The sequence below is a fragment of the Halyomorpha halys genome, unplaced genomic scaffold (assembly GCF_000696795.3).
Source record: "Halyomorpha halys isolate HHAL.00 unplaced genomic scaffold, Hhal_1.1 Scaffold61.1, whole genome shotgun sequence".
Taxonomy (NCBI): domain Eukaryota; kingdom Metazoa; phylum Arthropoda; class Insecta; order Hemiptera; family Pentatomidae; genus Halyomorpha; species Halyomorpha halys.
In genome coordinates this window covers 957048-967858 of record NW_027110400.1, presented here as the reverse complement: position 1 = coordinate 967858, position 10811 = coordinate 957048, and the positions used below count along the sequence as shown (strand labels likewise).

General features: G+C 30.3%; 1 protein-coding gene across 6 annotated transcripts in view; it reads right to left on the bottom strand.

Moving 5' to 3' along the window:
* Nucleotides 1-10811, bottom strand: part of LOC106692561 (POU domain, class 6, transcription factor 2) — a 244466-nt gene that overhangs the window by 206407 nt on the left and 27248 nt on the right. The gene's annotated exons all lie outside the window — the stretch shown is intronic.

Genomic DNA, 10811 nt, shown 5'->3' with positions numbered 1-10811 from the left:
TTGGAGAAGTTTGTCGGGGGATGCGGTCAGCAAAGAACAACATAAATAAACAAAACCATATTTATTTATTTTATCCCGACGTTTCGACCTGAGTTCAGGTCTTCATCAGGGCTATAGAACAAAAGAGATAACAACAACTTTTAGAGAAACATACAATTGAAAAGGAATAGTTTATTTTATATAAATTACAATATTTCTTAAGTGTATAAACTATATATTTATTGCTATACAGGAGTTTGTAATAAATTAGTTAAAATGCAATAGGCATGTTATTTTATGTAAAAGAAGCAATAATATTAATCAGCATTTTAGTCATGACTATTTTATTATTTAATTTTATAAAGTCGAATTTAACAAGTTAGATGCATGCATAAAATAGGACCAATTGTCTTATTATAATTATTTTATTATATAATTTTTATATTTTTTACTACTGTAACGTTATCATTGAACTATCTTATGTAGTTATAATTGTCATATTTATGTTCCGTTGTGTATAATTATAATAAGATGTAAACTTCTAAGATTTATATATTTCCTAATCTATATAATATGTTCATGGACAATAAATTTGGATATGATAAATTATTTTTAATTAGTTCTTTTAAAATGTGTAAATAATAATATCGAGAACTAAATATCTTATATACTGTAAATCGATGATAGATATTATATCTAATAAGTGTAGATATTATGCCATCTAATATCGATTTCATGGTATTTAATGTGGATATTATAATGTGTATCTAAGATTGCAGACAATAATGTATTTAAATTTAATTTTATTATTATAATTATGTATTTAATTTAATTTCTATTTATTCTTAAAGTTTAAGAAGGGATTTTAGTTTTAAAAAATCCCATAAAAATAGGAGTTAAAAGAGGAGAATTTTTTTTTTAGTTTTTAACTCTCAGGTTGCCAAAAGGGGACTAAAGAATGTACCTTGACCGAACAAAAACGTGCTAAGCGTATTTTTCCCAAAATTTTTAAAAGCCATTTATGATTATAATAGTCGGTTTACAATAAATTTCAGTTCAAAATACTCTTTGTCTCTAGTACTTTGTCTCTTGACTTAGTACTTTTTGTCTCTAACAAATAAAATTCCTGAGGTAGTTGTGATAGTATTTTAATTTTGTGTTTTTAAACATTATTTCATTATTTTTTGTGTGAGTGTATGTGTGTTTCGTTGAGGGGGGGAGGATATACACCTATATGAAGGGAACTATCTAAAAAATTTATTACAGAAATTGCATCAAACGTTTTAGAAATAATTGGAGAAGTTTGTCGGGGGGTGCGGTCAGCAAAGAACAACATAAATAAACAAAACCATATTTATTTATTTTATCCCGACGTTTCGACCTGAGTTTCAGGTCTTCATCAGGGCTATAGAACAAAAGAGATAACAACAACTTTTAGAGAAACATACAATTGAAAAGGAATAGTATACAAACAGATTTAGAATTATACAAAATATTGAATTGAATCATAAATGATAAAAAATTGATAACTGATAATTGAATAGTAAAAAAATTATAATTGATTGATAATCGTGGAATTAGATGGATAACAGTGAAAGATGAAATATAATATCATGTAGGCAAGAAGATATGTATAATATAAGATATGCAAGTAGTGTCTAAAAAACTGAAAAAATAAATAAATAAATTGAATCTACAAATTGAACACTATGACAGACAATGAACTCTTTTTAGAAATAAGATTGACCCAATTAGCATTTCTTTTTTTTATTGCCTTCGCAGTGATTTATTTCTATGACCAGATTACATCTGAAGGGAGCTATTTGTGCTGAAAATAGCTATGTTAAATTTTGCAGTGATATTTTTAGAGAGGGAGGCAGGAATCTAATTAGAGTGGAGAATGTTATATAATACTAACTGCGGTTTTTCCTGTTGTATATGATATAACCCGGTTCTAGGAATCGGGTATACAGTTTGGCCCTTCATACGGACAGTGAAACCTTACCTGAGTGGATACTAAGGCCTTTACAGGTAATAATTTAATATATCATTAGGAAGAGAGTAATACAATAGGGGAGACTATAATAACTTTTGCTTCCTTTGATTATACCTGGGTAGGACTGACTAATTAAGGATTTGGGAAGCTGTGGCTTTGAAAGCGTGGTGTTATTAGCAATAATATCCACAACATAACACCCATATCAGATAATAGTGTATTAGTAATCTAAACCCTGGCAGGCAATGTTATTGACATTCCGCCTAAGCCGGTAATCTAATATTCTTATCCATCATCTAAGGTATAAGTATAATTTCTAATTAACTTTTATCCAAACTGCGCATTAGGCCATTATAGGTATTTTTTTTTGGTTCTATCTATATATTTTTTTAATCCGTATTAGCTACAAGGTATCCCCTCGTATTCAATGAGTTTTTAGGTCAAAGATTGACTATTAATACAGATCGGAGTGTCGGTCATAATATTTTAATGAAAGGTTCCTACTCGGATAGATTTAATGAGAAGTCGAAGGGGGAAAATTAAAAAAAAAAGTTAATAGAGATAAGACGGGCGTTTCATAACCTTAACGAACTTATCCGATCTATAGTTACAACAGTCTTTGAGCTAAAATGTTCATAGAAGAGATTATCTTGTAGGTAATTAATAATAAAAAAATAATTAAATTTACAGTTAGCGTTACATTCTTCTGGTTATAATCTTCATATATTTCATAAACGTCAGTTCATGTGCATATCTTTTGTTGGTTCAACGCATTCAAATATATCTTGATAAATTTTATTTTAAGCAATATCCTCATATAGAGTAATTCATCATTAATAAATTGAGAAGCATTGTATTCGCAAACAGTAACAATTTATTAGCAAATTTTCTATAAAAGTTTATCAAAAGATCTGATGAAACTTCAAAGATGAGATGTTCTCATGCGATAAGGAACAATTTTCAGAAACGTCAGGGAATGGTCTAGATTAACAAACTTCCGTAACATATAAGTTTAAATAAATAGAAAAAATACAAGTAGTTGGATTATATAATGTCTTAGAGAAATAAGATTCTGAACAAGATTTAAGCACTGACGGGAAATGCAGTATCAATTTTAATTTTGTACTTTCTGTGCTTTTTTGACTAATAGAAAAAAGGACTCTTTATTGATTATGAAAGTATTTTTTTTAATAAAGTTTTTATACAAGTAAAGTATTGAGTATAATATTTGGTTGAGGAAAAAGAGTGGAGAGTTTAGACGATCTACACTATGAAGAATTTCGAGACATGCATCCTATAAATATAGTATAATCAATTATAGCACTGAAACGGGTGTTGAAAGTTATTTTTATGGATAGCGAAAATATTATTAAAAACGCATAAATGCTGTTCTAAGAATCCTAAAAGCAAAGAAATGTCAGTACAGACATTGTAGATTTGGATGTGGAAGGCATTTATTTAGGGTAAGATCAAACCTTCAAGTATGTAAGGCTCTAATTTTTAGGCTCAGTTTGTAATTATCTGATTTATGTGTTAACTGCCCAATAGGAGAGTTAAGGCTTCACCTAAGCACAGTCACAACTGCAAGTTGCAGATTCGATTCTGAACTGGGTGGGATAACTTTTATTTCGTTGAGGCACCACGGTATGACAACTCTACCCTCTGACACTCGTTAGAATAGGTTGGTTATCTACAGGATAACCCTCCTACTGTATTTCAGAGAGGACATGGTAGAGAATAAATTTAAAAAATAGCGTTTTGAGCAGTAATTAAAAATAAATAATAACTGTCTTACAGGTTGTTTTATACAGTTTAGAGCATTTGACATAGAGAAACAGACTGTACAAAACTATACATTTTTAATACCGTTTGTAGTGTGAAATTTAAAGTAACTTTTTTTCTATATGGTTCCGACTCAATACATATGTATTAAGAATAGAAGCTTACAAATCCCTCAAATCTTAATATTCCAGTAAATTATATACTGATACCGGGAAAGAAAAGGCTGACTAGCTATAAATACAGGTCAAGTCGTAGCATCATCTACATGAAAATCAAAGAAAATTGATGGGAGGACGGTTCATCACCAGAGACAGCAATTTAGGAATGGTCCAACATACGGTGGAACGTCCGGCCGGAAACATGAATCTGCTACAGAGATGTATTAACCCGTCTTCGGATAGGCCATACTCGACTCACCCACTGTCATCTCATGAAAGAGGAAGGATGCAGCGATGTGTCGCTGCTGCTGAAGCGATCTCGCTGTTGGGCACGTTACTGGGTTCCTCGGGAGTCACACCGATTCTGTTCATGTGTACAGGTAATGATCAGAGACGACCCCACAACAGTAATTTGCTCACTAAGTCAGTTCTAGTTGTAACTTTGTGAAGTGTAAATTGTAATTGTTAATATCTAATTGTAATTGTAAATTTCTCACTTTGTAATTTCAACAGTATGAACATGCCAATTGTAATCTAATTTGTAAATCCAGTGTCAATGGCCCGAGTGGTCGAAACACTTAAATAAATAAAAAAAAAGAATAGAAGAGTAGACGAATTCTTAACTAGGAGTAATCCACAACGATAATAAATTGCTATTGGCTCATAAAAAGTCCAGGTACTTTCCATTTTGGATTCCAACATTGCATCAACGTTATTAGTCTAAATCTTTATTTATTTCTGAATTATTGTTTTATTTCCAGGTACCTCTCAAATCTAGTTTAATGGTCAACATTGTAAAATATTTCTTTTTGAATAAAAATTTAGACACTTTTAAGAAATACTACTGAATCGGTTGACTTACTGGCTAGAAGGTCAACCCGATCAGATCTGAAGGAGGAAGGAACGGCTGCGGTTGTTAAGTCTTCGGATGGGAAGCGGCACCCGAGCATCGTGAAGGTCGGGCAGCTCATTATGTTACATAACACCTAGCTTGTGGGAACGAGCTGGGTCATTATTATAAATTAAGAATTAATCTCTGACCATCTAACATTAACTGCATGCATATTAACAACTCTACTTGGAGTATTTTTTTTTTTTTATTCTGTCAAGTCTGCAAAATTTTCTAACATCTGTTAAACAAGGCAAGGTCAACCGACATTTAATAATGATATTAGTGCAACGAGGTAAAAAAAATAAATAAACGTTATTCATGACGTTACAAACTTTATTAGGTTGTTTTAGAGGTTTTACGACATTCTGATAACAGTTATCGACCCAATATTTTATGCTTTCAATTAGAATCTTATAGGTTTCCTTAGGCGTCATCATGTCAATGATAGTGATGTGATAGCTATATACTTATAATAATAATAATATGCCATATGAAAATTTTTGAATAAAGCCTTAATGAGTTTAAATTAAAATAAATAAAATAAAGTAAATAGATTTATTTCAATTAACTAACTAGTCAAATTATTAATCTTAAGGCAGTTTACATATTGTCCTAATAATTTTTATAGTGGACGACCTAATTTTTTAGCATATTCGCCTGAAAACCAGTTCGTAATTGTATTCGAGGCTAATGCTGTATTCCACCAACGAATATATAGGTATGTCTTGTACCTTCAGAGATCCACAAGAACCAAAAATGTATTAATATTTATTCATATGGACTGTATCGTAGACTGTGGTTTCTTCTTAACAACTCTACTTTAGCTTTAAGATAGTCTATAAAGGGGCCGCAGTAGAGAAAGGAATCCCTATTCAAGCAAATATTATATTCATTAAGGCCTGGGAGGCCCCTCACCTCCAGATATTATAGTAAGAGTTTTAACAGAACGAGAATGTCAATATATAGATAAGTGTTTCACTAAAACCTTCAAGTGACCTCGGTAAAAAAAGGTACAACTTAATTTGAATTATGTTTCACCTTCACATAATGCATTTACTAATTCATGTTTATTTCTGTTTTAGGGGGATCAGAAATAAAAAAATAAATTAAGACATGGTTTGAAAAGCAAACTATGTATTTATATTTTGTAGCTTTTAATGAATGTTTATGTGGTTGCGTAGTTATCTTTAAGTGCAGGAGATACCGCTTCGATCTACTATTTGTAATAATCAAGGCCATGGGAACAGAAGGGTCCATATTTATATATTAATCAACCCACAAATATCGATATAAATATAATATTATCAGTAATAAATATTTATGTGTTTGTTATGTAATTGCTACAAGCTATTCGTGTATAATTAAATTTTTTCCTTAAACACTTTATATTTCGACTAAATTAGAAAATAAAAAAAACATTTTTTTTTTTCCTTTGGAAATCCTAGTGCGTCAAAGCCATTTATCAATTAGCAGTATTAGAGATAAAGTTCTTATCTTACGATATGTTGATGAATTAATATAAAATTAATATCATATTGTTTAGATGTAATTTGCTGCGTATATTGCGCAAGTAATGGGAGTTATATCACGTATCTATTACCACCTTATGGTATTGGATATAGTTCTTAAAATACAGAGAGGGCTATGTGCTAATTTTTATTTATTTACAGAATAAACTGATATTTTTTTTCTTAAATGCTTATTTCGATATAACATTTTGTTTATTTTGCTAATTACTTTATTCTTTATTGACTCGTTATAGAAATGTATGCATTTATTCAGCCATAAAATATGCCTGTTCCGTTTACCATCGCAGCCCGGAAAATGAGATGTCTAGCGATTACGGCCTAAGGAAGACAGACGTGGCGGGTAAACAAAGACGGGAGGGGGCCGTGGTGGGGGAATTTCTTTTATCTGGCGGAGGGGGGCACCCATTCAAGACTTGGCCGCTTTACTCAATGGACAGAAAAACCTGAATGGGCTCCACGACCACGCGCTTCCATTCATGTCTTTGTCGCTGAGGGTCTTCTTTACGCGACGGGGGTCGGCTTTTTATCAGAGCACCTCGAGATGAAGATACGTGTGTCCAAGTTGTGCCACTTAATTAATTTTGACTGTTCTTGCGGACTCACTGCGCCTACTATTGTCATATTTTATTATAACGCGCATCATAAAATGGCAAATCTACTAACAGCAAAAATGAAAAAAATTCCGTACAGTATATTATTTCTACTGTAACTCCTAAACTTTTTGAGGAACCTGTCTGAGATGGGTTGAAAAGGGTTTTATTGATTCTACAAGTTTAGGTTTTATTGGTATTACAGACTGATAAACGTGGTGAAACACTCAACATATTAAAAGTAATAAATTGAGGAAAACACAACAGAAAATTATTATACTCTTTCTGTTAATCACTTTAGGAGCTCTTTTGTTAAGCAAAAACAATTTCCTCCATAATTATGAAGCATAAGATATTGCATAAGCATTTATAACATTTTATTATATTTTGCTGTAATACTTAATTATAATATCTCTTGAACCTTCAAACATTTCTTAAGAAAGTATTTGATATTTTTATGCTTTTTATTACAGATTTGTGTTGGCACTTTAAATGCTCTGGAAACTCCAGAAGTAACTCTCTATCCGTAAAAGATGACTTTTTAATTTTTTTTTTTAAATGGACGAATAAAACTACTAATGCAACTCAATTAGTGAATCTTTGTATTACTTTTAGTAATTTTGATTCATTCTATTTTAATTTTTAAAAAATAAAAAATGAAATTCTCCCCTCTTATACTCACTTAGGATTTTGTTGTTTATAAAAGTTGCACTGTCTTCAGTAGTCATATTGACCATAAGACTTTTATATTTATGTATTAAATAGGTACAGTTAAGAGTAATATATATATTGTTACCTTCTAAGATGAACTTTTCGTTAATCAGTTGTATTAGTAATTAATTTAGCTAGCTGAAACAATCAAGTTTAAGCATTCCTTAATCGCCTATATTAATTATCACAAATGCCCCCATTAGCAGTTGTTACGCCCCTATATTAAACACTGATGAATTAAAATTTGATATTTTTTGATTAATTAGTTGTTATTCGTGAAGAAAATATAACTAATGTAACGATAACAATAAACTTATCAAAAATTTCTCTTGTTGTTGTTTTACCAAAGTAAAGATTTAATTTAATGTAATCTAATATTGTCTACAAGTGATGGCATATCAAAGATTCTTGGTATCGACAACAACGTATTTTAATCGGAAACTTTCTGGGTTTTCCACCGTTAGTTATAATTGCAAAATCAACAACATTTAATTTTAAGAACTCTGCAAAAAACTGGAAATTATACAATAATTGAAAAGTTTATAATTTCTTTAATTTATATTTTTTAAAAAAAAGTTGTTTGTGATCATAGTGAAATATTTTATTTTTAATTTCCATACTATCCAAGTATCCCTGAGTAATTACTAGCAATTTTTTCCATGTTTACTTTTAATCAATTATCATTACTATCATTACAACTTGACGACCTTTTGTGTTCGTACTCTGCTCATTATTGTCTTTACTTTCAAAAAATGAAAATAAATAATTGATTGAATGGCTACCCAAGTATTTTTACGGTCAAGTTATCCTTTAACCTTTTGTGTTGATTTTGTGAATGTAGAGTATTAAACAAAATTGACCATACAATAAAAAATCCTAGTGTAATATAGGAATTTTTTATACTTTAATGATATGTCATTTTTTTTCATTTTTATTATTTCATTATATAAATATATATCTTACATATATAATCTTTTTATATATTTCTTTATTTTAATGACTATATTATGGTGATAATATTTAATAAAATCTTTACTTTTATTAGCAACTAGTAGTGAACGTTTGAAAAATGAAAATATTGTGTACCATCATGTTAATTATCCTAATTGCGATAATTTTCCTCCATATAGACAATAATCAATTGTAATTGATTACACCCCCCAACCATCTTCTCGTATAAGTCATCCACGGTCAACTATCTCACATGATTAGTAAAAAAAAAAGAATAATGAGCATATCAAAGAAGTTTCAATAATTAATTCTTTCATAAGGATTTACCAATTAAGGTGGGTGGTATTATTTTCGTATTTATTAATCACTTGTCTTCACTTGATAGGAATTGCGAAACATTAAAGATATTTCAATAATCAGTAATATCGAAGGCTAAATAACCAATATAGTAAATGCGATTTCGCAACCTGTTTAAACATCATTAATAGCTTTATCGTATTTATTTAAGAGGATGATGTTTCCTTTCAAATGATTATTATCGAGAGGTATTGAGTCCTTTATGTTTTTTTCAGCGTTACTCATATTTATGTTTATAAATAATAAAGGTGAAAGTTTAAGGAGGTCGTTGAAGTACGATTTTCTCTAAACATTTGCATCTAGTTATCCTCGTTGGGCATGACTTTTCTTTTTTATAATTTTAATTTTGTGGATTGCAATACTTAACTTTCTTGAGTTAACCTCGCTTTATTTCTACAAGGGGACGCGAGTGCCTTTCTTGCAGCTAGATTGTGCTGTTCCTTTCATAGTTTCCTATTTGGCATTGCCTGTATGATAAAGTATACATATATTATTTTCTTAAACATACTAATATCTGTCATTAATACAAAACCCCAAGAGGAGGAAAAATCCAGATATACCACCCCAATTTTTAATTACTTTAATGAGTCTGCCAAGTATAGTTAGAGTGAATCAAAAATGGCGGCTGTTTAAAAACGTTAAAAAAATTAATTTTTCTTTCGGATCTTCATATCTCTTAATTAATCAACATTTTCATAAAAAAATGCTCTAAAAAACCAGCAATGGGTGAATTTATTATGAGAAATCTTTATCTTTATATCTAGATACAGATTTATCAAAATATATTCCCCAACTATTTATTTTTCAGCGCCTGTTTTATGAAATGTTGATTTTTTGAAAACCTGTCGGGAACTATTAAACGTAAATAGCTCAATAAGGGCTCTTATTTTGGAAAATTTACTCTACTTAAAATGATGTTCTCTTAGGTTTTCTAGCGTTTTGGTAGTTTTAAAGATATAGAGCTCCAAATGAAAAAAAAAAAATTAAACGCTTTAAAACAAGAACTGTTTTTTATTCCCCCTAGCTATACTTGGCAGACTCATCAATTTAGATGAGTAATTATTAATAGTTTTCATAAAAGTAATCAAATAATGAGTCGAATTAACTGACTTTTTCACCCCGGCTTTTGTACTACATCTCTTCCGGACTTGTATGAAGTACTCAATTAACAAAGGCTGCTCCAAGAAGGTTTGAAGTAAATAATTATTTGAAAATATTCAGTACCTTCTACAGGCATCAGATAATGTTACAGGATTCAATTAACGTTCGGAATTATTCCAAGAGAGAAGAGTTGAACCCTAAACATCTTTCATGAAAAGAATACTTTGGGAGCATGGTGGGCGTACCACTCAGTCCTTCAAAGGATCGTCAAAGGGCAGCTTTTAAACCAGGATTCAACCTATTTATGAAAATGGAATTAGGCCCGCTTTACCTCAATTATGTCGGCCAGTCTGGCTTTAAGTGGTCCTGTTGCTGCATAGGGTAGCTTTATGCTTCGCTATGGCAGTCTCCTCTTTCAGTTCTTTGTAAAAACGATGGTGATTATGAATATGTAATGGTTCAATAGTCTACAATATTCTAGTTTTTAATTAGTTAATGTTACACTATAATATAAGATTATTTAGACTATAAAAGTTGTACTCTTCCAGCCACTTAGTAATAAGGGTTATTAGCTTGAAAAGTTCTTGAAACAGACTAAGAGATAGTAATGGAAAAAAATATAGGCTCCTATTTGAAAAGAAACAATAATTAAGTATTGATGGAGCAAAATGAGAGGATTGAAAAAGAGCAATAGTAACATGTATCAATGTATAATATCTTTATAGCAATAATTGAAAAGAATATATGTAGACATAGCATGGACGT